Consider the following 11410-nt stretch of genomic DNA (forward strand, 5'->3'; position numbering starts at 1 on the left):
CTATTGCAGCCCACGTGTTAGCCAAGAATCGCTCCTGAAAACCACGTGTGAACGTGGCATGCGGGTTTTCGAGTGGCCACTCGTGCTGGTTGTGAATGGGTCTTTCGTTCCGAAAGTAGCTTTGTCAGAGAAAATGACGCTTTAAGGAAACAAGATATCTCGTTCTGAACGCTCCAAGAACCACTGTGCGAAGTCCACTCGCAATGGCCAATCCCCCGTATTTAAAGCTTTTACTTTCTGTCTGTGAAAAGGGTTCTGAATTAGATTATCGTGCTTGACCTGCTAAATGAACGAATGATCGGCACCCATTTTGATGTCTTTCAGCACGTGTGCTTGTTGACGGGTTGACGTTGAAAGCCTCTAGCACCTCTTCTTCGAACTGAACATTACGGGCAGCTTGTGGTTGACCTACTTCGTTCCGGTTCTGTAAAACGAACAATACGTTTGTATCGATCCAGTCGCAGAGAAGTTATCGACGATGTACATTGGTAAAAATCCGTGAGACGGGGATGCGTCAGTTCGGGTACCTTTCCTTGTAGAGACGTTCAGCAGACAAAGCATTGCCATTCGCTAGTCCATTCACGAAACGAACATCCGCCAGCTGTTCCGAAGTGAACGCCATTGTTGCAGTTTGAAAGTTATGATAAATCCATCACGAATTTAAATACTGTTTAAGTTTCCTTTTTTTACGCTGGTTACCTTGATTTGTTTACAAAGTCCTTTTTTACATATCACATTAACCCAAACCTTAATGTTCGCCTTACCCTGCTGCTTGTTTTTGCGCTTGTTGCAGCCTACTTTCAGTGGCTAGTAGGCCACACTTTTGAAGCTCTCTGGCGCTCTTTTCACTCATCGTAGGAAAATGGGAAAAAAAACAGGCATAGTTCTCAACTCACCCCCTACAACTCCTTAAAATATTTGAATAACCTTTTGAAAATCCCTATTTAGTAAATGTTCATGACAGATACGAAATAAGAATATACGACGGTTGATTGAAATTCAGCAAATCATTTATTTTAGGACGATTACAGGGTACAATTAATGGATCTGATCGTTACTGTCTCTTAATAAAAATGGCAATGCATATTAAATTAAATAGGATTAAATTGATTAAAATAGGATGTCATATCTAATGACTGATAAGCGTAAAAGCTATTTTATTGCACAGAAAGTAATGCAACGAATGCACATAATGTTAATAATAAATTTAAAATAAAAAGGGTCTTTTTTTATAAAATTATTAATATGTTGTTACCAATATTTAAATATGAAAAAAAACAAACCTCCAAAAAATGGTTAAGGCGTTAGTTACCACAAAGGTTTCAGACGGAAACACAGCAGTTAAAAATCGTGCAGTTCTAAGGTATTTAAAAATTGTCTTTGTTAATTTGGCGTTGGCTGTTTGTTACTTGTTTGTTTTAATTTTTTGTCGGCAAAAAAAAATTATCTTCCGAAATAGGCTTATACTAACGAACATTTTGTTTTCATCACTACGAAAACATTTTTTCAGGTTGTGCTAATTTGATTTTAAATCAGTCAAAAAACATTTCTAGAACCATGGAAGAATAAGTAAAGGAAGAGAATTCACGCGGCAAGCTAGAAACAAGTATCCAGGACAACTCCCACAAACGGGGGAATGGGGTGGGTAGAAAACTATGGGGGCCGCAATGGGGTAAATAATATCACCTGACCAGCCTGCTGCCATTCGGCCATCTAGACGTTTTAAAAATAGGTTTTCGAAAGCATCTGGATTTTGAAAATCGAAACGCCAACGGTTCCTTAAGAATTAAGTATATAAAAATGTTATGTTTCTAATTTTGTGATAGTTATGATCATTATAATCCATAATAGCGCACTCAAATATAAAAAAGCTAAAACAGAAGTTAAACACAATTGTTATGATTTCCCGAACGGATTAATAATTCAATTCGAAATCCAGTAATAATTTTTCTCGCTATGTAAAGAGGGCGCCAAATGATGTAGCTCAAAGCAACGTCCGAAATATTTTACCCGGAACCCCGTTTTCTTTCCCCCCTAACGCTCCCGTCTGTGAACCTTTAGGATGGGGTGAGAAGCGCGCTCCCAATTATCTTCCTTTACTTATTCTTCCATGATAGAACTAAATCTTCATAAAGTTTAATTAAGATTATATTATTTGATTAGCAAATGATTCGGTTGGAAAACGTAAACCTTCCTCCTTTTTTAAATAATTTATGTTGTTACTCTAATATTAACTTTTTAAGCAAGGCCTCAGTTTTAACATATTGAAGTGTGTAAGTTTTTTTCTTATTATCAATACACAATTAACACAACACACTGAAACATATTTCTATTAGAAACTTGAGGGTTTCTTCTGATTTTAATACTTTAAAGGCACCATTATTAAGTACAGCCACGTCTGGAAGCATGAATTCTACATTTACGGAAATGCTAAATATATTTGATACAATATTAATTCTTTATTTGACCCAGATTTCTTCGAAATACGGATCAAATATAGATTAAGCTTAAATCCAATTCTAATTAAGTCTGCAATGATAATTAACATTTATGAAGGTAATCAAGTTTCTTTTAGCCAAGACGGGAGCTTCCTGAAAAGAGTCCCCCTTTTCAATCTTACCGTGACGCACTTCCCCATCTTGTTGACAAAAATTAAATTCGTTGGATGAAGATCGGATTTACCCTGACTATCTTAAAAGTTTTAAAGGCGAATTGAGAACTGACCTGCTCTTCTCTGTAGTCACCCCAACGTGCTCTTTTGAAACGTTTTCTCTAGCTTTAACCATATAATGGTTCGTTTCTAATTATTTGAAGTATATTTTCCGAGGAAGAGAATACGGTAGCTCACTTTAAATAAAACATTAGGCTTTAATGACCAAAACTCTTTTCGCTATATCCATTAGTACGACGTAGTAGGGAACTTTAAACGCGTGTAAAAGACGACTGAAATTTCTATTGCTTTATTATAATAATTACAATTCTTTCGCCGTTTCGGCTCTACCAGTAATGTTAAACTAGGAACCACTCTCATTTCTGTGAAATATCTTTTAAACTTTGAAAACCTTACCACGAATAAATGAAAATTGTTACGTTTCTATTTTTCCGAGAACAAAAGTTCATATAATATAAACATTGAACTCTAATGACCAAAACACTCTCCTCTAAAATCATTACCCTGGTTATATTAAAGCCGACTGACACTTCTAACGTTTTACTTTTATTATTTTTTCCATTTGCGGTTCTACAATTAATGACAATCTTGGAATAACACTCATTTCTGTAAAATATTTTGGCTGATTAAAACCTTTTAGTTTTAATAACTATGAATATATGAGAAATTGTATATTTTATTCACACTATTTTACGGAAAATATAATTTTATAAATTTTTCATTATTCATAACAATTAAATTCAATTAATTTTAAACATTTACGTCCAAACACAATATTGACAAAATGGTTACCCGAAAAATCGTTAAGGTCACACTTTCAAAGGTCCACGGACCAAAGACCTCGGAAATCGGTAAGATGTTTTAGAATGACACTTTTTTAGAGATATGTTATCTGCAGATAAAATGAAAAATGTTAATGTTTATGGTACGCCATCACAATATTCAAATCTGAGTAAAAACTAAGAATTGTCTAAATAGAACTATGCTGTACATGCAGGTACTTTAAATGTGAAATTGATCTGTGATGCTTCTGAATGACTGATACATAAAAATGAAAGTTACTCGTTGAAAAACTTCAATAAATTTCTTTCTTTTAACAAGCTTTATAAAACAATGGCAAGTCTTAAGCTCAGAAAAAAAAATGATTCTATAAAATGAAATGAATAAACAGTAAAAATATAATATGTTGCTCTTACGTCACAAGACACCGCTTAATTACTATCTTCCTCTGGCGACTGTTGCAGGGGCTCGAATATTTGAAAAGGTCAGACTGTTACGTAAGAGCCACATTAAAACAAGAAGGCCACGTTTCTTTATAGAAATAACTTTTTCAAATTTTTCTAAAAAATATATTTGTTTTTATTAAGAGCATTCAAATCACTTTCGTTTATCGCAGATGGATAAAAGCTAACCAAGAGGCATCCGGAGGGGATTTTGAGCAATTTTCTAAATCCTAAATAATTAAAGATATAAACGCTTATATTGAATATTTTTTAATATTGATAATTTAAATACTATTTAATAATGCTCAAAATGATAGTTGTTCCAATTGAATGCGATACAAAATGTTAATCTTCACATTATTAAAATAATAGACCATTTGAGATCAAATTTTATGCAGAAACAGGTGAAGATGAAATCTGGCCAAAATCTATAACTATAAGTCTTAAATTTTGTCCTTTTATTTATTTATTTATTTATTTGTATGTCATCTATAACTATAAGTCCTAAAGTTTGTCCTTTTATTTATGCGTTTTTGCTACAGCGTTTATCTTTCTTACGTACAAATCAGATCTAATTCAATAAAACTAAGACCCCAGGCGAAGCCGGGTATTTAAGCTAGTAAATAATAATCATAAAACCTTACCTAACTGACCCTTTAGTTAATTTAATAAACTTAAGCTTTGAGATTGGAATCTATCCAACTCTACTAAAAAAGGGCAGAACATGTCCAATCTACAAACAAGGCGACAAAACCGACGCAGGAAATTTCAGACCCATTACCGTATTTTCGCCATTTGCGAAAATCTTTCATACGTGTTATTATTTCGAGTTTTTAGTTCCACATCGATATATATATATATATCGAAGTGGGACTATTGCTATGGATGGAATGTCGTTAAGTGTTGTAGTTTATTTGTTTGGCGTGGAAAAGCGACGGCACGGTAGATGGAGCTGCGAAAAATAATTTTTATAAATTATATTATTGGCGACACTGGGATTTGAACCCAGATAGCTGCTGGCCGCGTAATCTCCAAAAACCAACGCTTTTACCAAGCAGGTCATCGTGTTTTCTTCTATCTGTACTCGGAACTTCTAGTCGTTTTTGGCGACGCGGGGGGATTTGGCAGGTTGTCGCAATTGCCGTTCCTTTTTCCGCGTTATTTTACGTATATTTACGGCGTTTAAGGTCAAGTGAACCTCAAACTTCACCTCCCTCCAAAGGCGCCGCCAGCAATAGGCACGAGTAGGCACGTGCCTACGTGGAAAACTAGAGGGAGCCCCAAATTTATCAAAAACGGGGCCCTATTTTTTCATATTTTTAAATTTTCTGTAGCCGAATTAATAGAGAAATGGCTGAAAAAGTACAAACTTGTGACTATTAACTAATGCACATTTTAAAAGAATAATACCCATTGTATAATACCAGGGGGTAAGGGCGTAAACAAAAACGAAACGGGTGCCTTACCCGGCCGTCACTTCTCCTCCCGCTGAGGCGGAGTTACGCGCGTGGCTAAACGAAACATGAAATCGCATAGGTGCAACAGAGAGAAAAATAAACAAACAACAAGCTATCTTGTGCCTAGATTTAAGGCTTGTATATAGTTCTCTTAGCTATATTTTGACGACTAGTATGAAATGACCGTCAGTAGCAGAGATGTAGACATGTAGTGTATTATTTCAAAGTAAAAAAGGGTGACTCACTTTCTCTTTTTATTTCGTGCCTGCCCTATATGGGGGGCCGGGCAAGAAATATTGCGTTTACTCAATAGTGGTACCTTGATATAATAAAGCATAAATATTTTCACACAAAGTAAGCGTTATTTACATTTTTGAAAGCATTTCAATTATTAATGGTCCTTGGTTGTATCACTCGGCGTTTTCCAAAGACTAACAGGAATTCGCCGAGAGTTATTAGTCTTAAGTCACATAATAATTTACGTTGTCAATGGCGAAACCGGTTATTATTAAAAAAAATCCATTAGGTAAATAGGTAGTGTCATACTTATTTTGAGTATGTTACTTATGGTTGAAATAAATATATTACAAATTGGTGGGCAAAAGGGGGCCCCAAATTAAAGTGCCTACGTGGGAAAAAAATCCTGGCGGCGCCACTGCCTCCCTCCCTCCCAACCCAGTGGATTTTACACGAAGGGTGACACGGGCGTGGAGGGAAGTTTGAATTACAGTGTGGCGCTACACAACTTTTACCGATGGTGAGTTTCAGGTCTGTCAGGTAAACAGGGGGCACAATTTCAACCCCCCTTACCGAAACTGTGTATGGTCAGAATGGACAGAAGTAATAAATAAGTGTGGCATTTTCTTATCGAAACCGTGTATGGTCAGAAGTAAAAAATAAGTGTGGCACTTTCTTATCGAAACCGTGTTGGTCTCATCAAAGATAATCTAGACGACGTACCCTAGATTGGAAATGCAGCGAGATTCCTACGGGCTCCAGTAAAACCACGCGATTCCCTAGTTTCGGGGGGCAATGTAATAGCGTGGGGGTAAAAAGTCTGAAAAATTCAGTTCGGTTCAGTTTTAAATCTCGTATCCGCGGTCGGTGCTGGCTGCTGGCAGTCTAAACAAAATAAAATCGGGACTGGAGGACGAGGCCCGACTCCCGAGGGTTCGACCAAGTTTGATTTGAAGCGTAAATTTTCTTTATTTTACTGATTGGATTTCAAAGGAATTGGTTTTAAGTTACATTAACCAGATATAATATTAAACTAAGGTTTATTTTATTTTACCAAGGTGTAAACTAAATATGGGAAAATCTTGCCAATTCAAGAGTTGTAAGAACTATCACAAATCATCTTTAATCATAAGTTGGGTTAAATTTAAATTGTAGCGAAGTTTATTAATACGTTGGTGCCTTCGATTGTAAATATGGACAAGTAATAGAATGCTTCATTTGTCATAATTTTTATTGGATTTGCCTTAATTAGAGATCGGCGTTTGAATAAGAAATTATCCAATTATTTATTTTTATTCATAACTGCAAATTATCCAAAAAATATACGAAAAAGCCGATTATTTTTGCATGTTAAATCGTTGTTTATTTGTATAAAATGTTCATAAAAACAGTTAACCAAACTTTTTATGGTTAATGCCGGTTAACTTATTCATTCCGCCGACCTCTAGCCTTAATTTTTTTCTAAGCAAAGCTGTTTAAAAAGAATAAAAATATAGAAAAACATTTGAAATTAAGCATTTAAAACTTAATTTTACAAAAGGTAAATCAGGATATTCAATCTCTTCATTGGGCAAAGATATTCATTTTGAAGAGTTTTTTAAAGTTTATCCCTGAAATTATATTTAAAACCACTACCTTCGTTATTTATTAAATAACGTAGGTAGTGTTAAAACAAACAATTTATGACTATATCAATGATAATTAAAATTGTAATACTAACCATTCGGCTTTTTAGATTTGGATTGTTTCTTTCGACCATAATCGTGATCTCTTTTAAGCCCGAGGCCCGAACGAGGTCCAGATACCGAAGCAGACGAACCCCCTGAAACTTTTCAGACTAAACGACCACCCCCACCTTTCCCACTGGGGAATCGCATGAGACAACGCATTTCGCGTACGTTTCTACCCCCTGGTCTCATTCGATAGAACAATAAAAGAAACAGAAGTCTACGTGAAAGAGTGAGACCAAAAAATCCAAAGCAGTCAAACTTAGGGCCTGTTGCAAAAGTCTGCTTTGCTAGAATCGCACATGTTATATTCAATGGGCTAGCACTTTGGCTAGGGCTTTTGCAACAGGCCCTTAAGCTGCAAAGTATGCGACCATGGGGACAGAATCTCCGTCTTAGTACATAAATACATTCTTGCAATAATATGATTTACGCAGTTGTTAATAATCCATGTTAAATATCAGCTCTAAGAAATTCCAATTTAGTCACCGAGATAATATAAAATTCGAGTATGACATATTCTATTAATTTCTGTTCTGCAAAATTACATTAATTTGTATTTTTTTCTGAATTTCCGAATTTACATGACTTTTGGTGCCTAAACTACCCAAATGTTTGATATAAATTTCCTAAAATAAACAAATTTGAATCCCAGTTTAAGAATTTCTTTAAATCATATTTCCACTATTTAGAATAATTTAAAAGAATTATGTTTGTCATGTTTTGCTTACCTATTTCACCTTTGATACTTTCCATCTATCTAACGATAGGAAATCAAATGGCCTCAACAGCTTTTGTATTGGTTTGCCCCTCCGGGTATCCTGAGGGTGGGCGGTGGCCACTCTTTAACATAGGAAAGTAAATTGTATATCTAACGATAGGAAATCAAATGGCCTCAACAGTTTTTGTATTAGTTTGCCTACCTGTGTCTACTAAGGGTGTATGGGTTTGCCCACCCACGTATCCTGAGTGTGGGTGACGCCCAAGTTTTAATCCTTCAACTTAGGATGGAATTTTATATATCTGACGATAGGAAATCACATGGCCTCAACAGCTTTTGTATTGGTTTGCCCACTCGCGTATCCAGAGGGTGGGCGGTGCGCACTCTTTAACATAGATTGGTAAATTATATATCAAACAATAGGAAATCACATGGGCTACGTGATTTTGTATTGGTTTGCCCACCCACGTATCCTGAGGGTGGTAGGCGCCCAAGTTTTAATCCTTCAACTTAGGATGGTATTTTATATATCGAACGATAGGAAATCACAAGGCGTCTACAGCTTTTGTATTGGTTTGCCCACCCGCGTATCATGCGGGTAGGCGGTGCCCACTCTTTAACATGGGATGGCAATTTTTATATCAAACGATAAGAAATCACGTAGCCTCAACAGCTTTTGTATTAGTTTGCCTACCTATGTCTACTAAGGGTGTATGGGTGTGCCCACTCGAATACACTGATGTGGAACTAATATTACGGCCTGGGTTGACTTGTTGTAACAAATTTAATCTAATATCGGGAAAAAAATTCGTTTTGTGGCAAATAAAGGATTCGAGCATGCTGTAAATAGAGTGTATAAAAATTAACTAGATAATTTAGATGATCGTAAATATGTATTTGGTGTTTTTCTGGACCTTAGAAAAGCGTTCGACTTACGATGTTAGTAAGCTACGAAATCTTATTAAAAAATTGTACATTCTCGGAATACGTGGTAGAGCACGTGATTGGCTAAATGCTTATTAACATTCTCGTAGCAGTAAAACCAAAATTAAAACTATCCCCTCGACCTCTAAAAATATAAATTGCGGTGTTCCTCAAGGTTCCAAACCTAATGTTAAATCTTTTAATTAATGACATTTTAAATATCGATGATAAAGATTCACTTACTTTATACGCGGATGAGTCTCTAGCTGTTATTAGACAAAGATTATAACTAAAATACCTTAGCCGTCAAAACTAACGCTGCACTAAATAATATAAATAAGTGGCTCGATAACAATGCCTTGGAACTTAATTATATCGAAAACAGTCTAAATGCTTTTCACACATAAAAATAAAAACTGACCTAAACTATGATATATGCATTAACAATTATACTATTAGTAGGTTTCAGAACTTTAAATATTTTAAATAATTATCCTAGAATACTCATATAGAAAAAATCGCTCAAAAAGTAACTTACCAAATACATTCATTAAATAAAAACCGAAACCTATTTAGTGAAAAGTTTAGTCTACAATTATATTATTGTATAAATTATCCACATATTATTTTATGAATTTCCGCATGGGGAAATACCTCTGAAACGAACTTAAATCGAATACATAGACTACAAATAAGAATTGTTAGGATAATTAAGAGAAAACCCTTTTTTGAACCGACAAAAAATTACGTTTTGGACCTCAAATTACTAAATGTACGCGAACTTTTTAAATATAACTGTCTAATTTATATCCAAAAGTCACTGTTTTGTTCAAATAATTTGTTTTCACTGGATAATAATTACCTGAATTTAAGATCTAACAATTTTTTTACATATCTCATATGTAAGCACGACCAAAAAACACAACTCTATTTTTTACGAAGGCATTAGAATTAACAACTCTTTACCGAACCATGTCCAAAGCCTAACTAATCTAATTCCATTTAAAAAAAATGTCAAGCACTTCGTATTGGAATTCTAAAAACACAAGTGTTCTGTTGATTAAAATGTACTTTTGTTTTTTTTAACTATTTTTTATTGTTATACGCAATAATATTGTTCAAAGTAATTTGAGAGGCCCCAATGTCGTTTTCAACTTGGCCAAAATCTCAATTGTACACTATGTTTAAAATTTATAAATACATTTGACTTGATATTTATAATGATAAAATACGCGAAAAAGTAGATTAGTCCATAATTAAAAGGGATAATATAGCTAAATCCTAATTTGTTTAGGATTTAGCTATACTATCCCTTTTAATTATGGACTAATCTACTTTTTCGCGTAATTTTTCATCCTTCTCACAGTCCATAGGTGGTTTCTTCTAACTTAACTTATTGATATTTATAACATAGAGTGAAGCACCATTCTATGCGACTATTGAAGTACATGCTGGTTTTACTTGAGCCAGCAAGATATACAAGTCTAGGTGCCGAACCTGTATTCAAAAATAGTTCCGAAATTTTACTGGCCTTAAGTGTTCTTAAGTGCGTTTTGGTTTTAGTATTCCCTTAGTTAAAAGGTTTTTTGAAACATTTTTGGCACTACCTTGAGCTGCTAAGGTCAATTTCCAAAATGTTCACATTTGTTGTTGATTACATTGTCTTTAACAAATTTCACACTAATGTTAACCATTATGATCTTAAATCAAACTAATTTAAAATAACAAAATTGATAATGGAGATGATGAGTCCATTTCAGAATTGTGTAGAAATATAAGATTACAGTGAGACAAAACAAGTACAGCCAGTATACTTCGGCTACAATCTTAAAAACAGTGTTTTAATAATATATTTAGGGTCTTAAATATATAAATAAAACACTTTTAAGGGTTTTTTCTTGTTCCAAATTTAAAACTTTAAAATGTATGTAAAGGAAAAATGCTGTTTCAGGTGTAGAATAACATCTTTTATAAACCAGTTTATGAGTTAAACATGAGACCAGAAAAAAACCCTTAAAGGTTTGAAATTAAACCGTTACAGCTCTCCAATCATTCGAAAGAAATGTATACCAATAAATCACATTTAATAAGTCGTTATAGATGGTTACGTTTGCGGAGTCTAATGCTGACAAAATTTGATTGTAAACATGTGCTATAGCATAGTCGACGCCACAATTTGCTCTGAAACCATACTGTCTCTCTGAAATCAAAGCACGTTTAGTCACAAATTTAATTATGGGGTAATAGAAACATGTATCGATGATCTTTGCAAAACAAGAAGGGAGCGCGATTGGACGATAATTACTTGGGTCATCAATATCACCTTTTTTTGTGAATAGGAATTACAATAGTGTCTTTCAGTGAGATTGGATAAATAGCAGATTTAAATGACAAGTTAATTATAAATACTAAAGATGGAACAATATATTGACTAATACATTTTAAGAGAT

The sequence above is a fragment of the Leiobunum rupestre genome, chromosome 1 (genome assembly GCF_980474605.1).
Source record: "Leiobunum rupestre chromosome 1, qqLeiRupe1.1.hap1, whole genome shotgun sequence".
Lineage (NCBI taxonomy): Eukaryota > Metazoa > Arthropoda > Arachnida > Opiliones > Sclerosomatidae > Leiobunum > Leiobunum rupestre.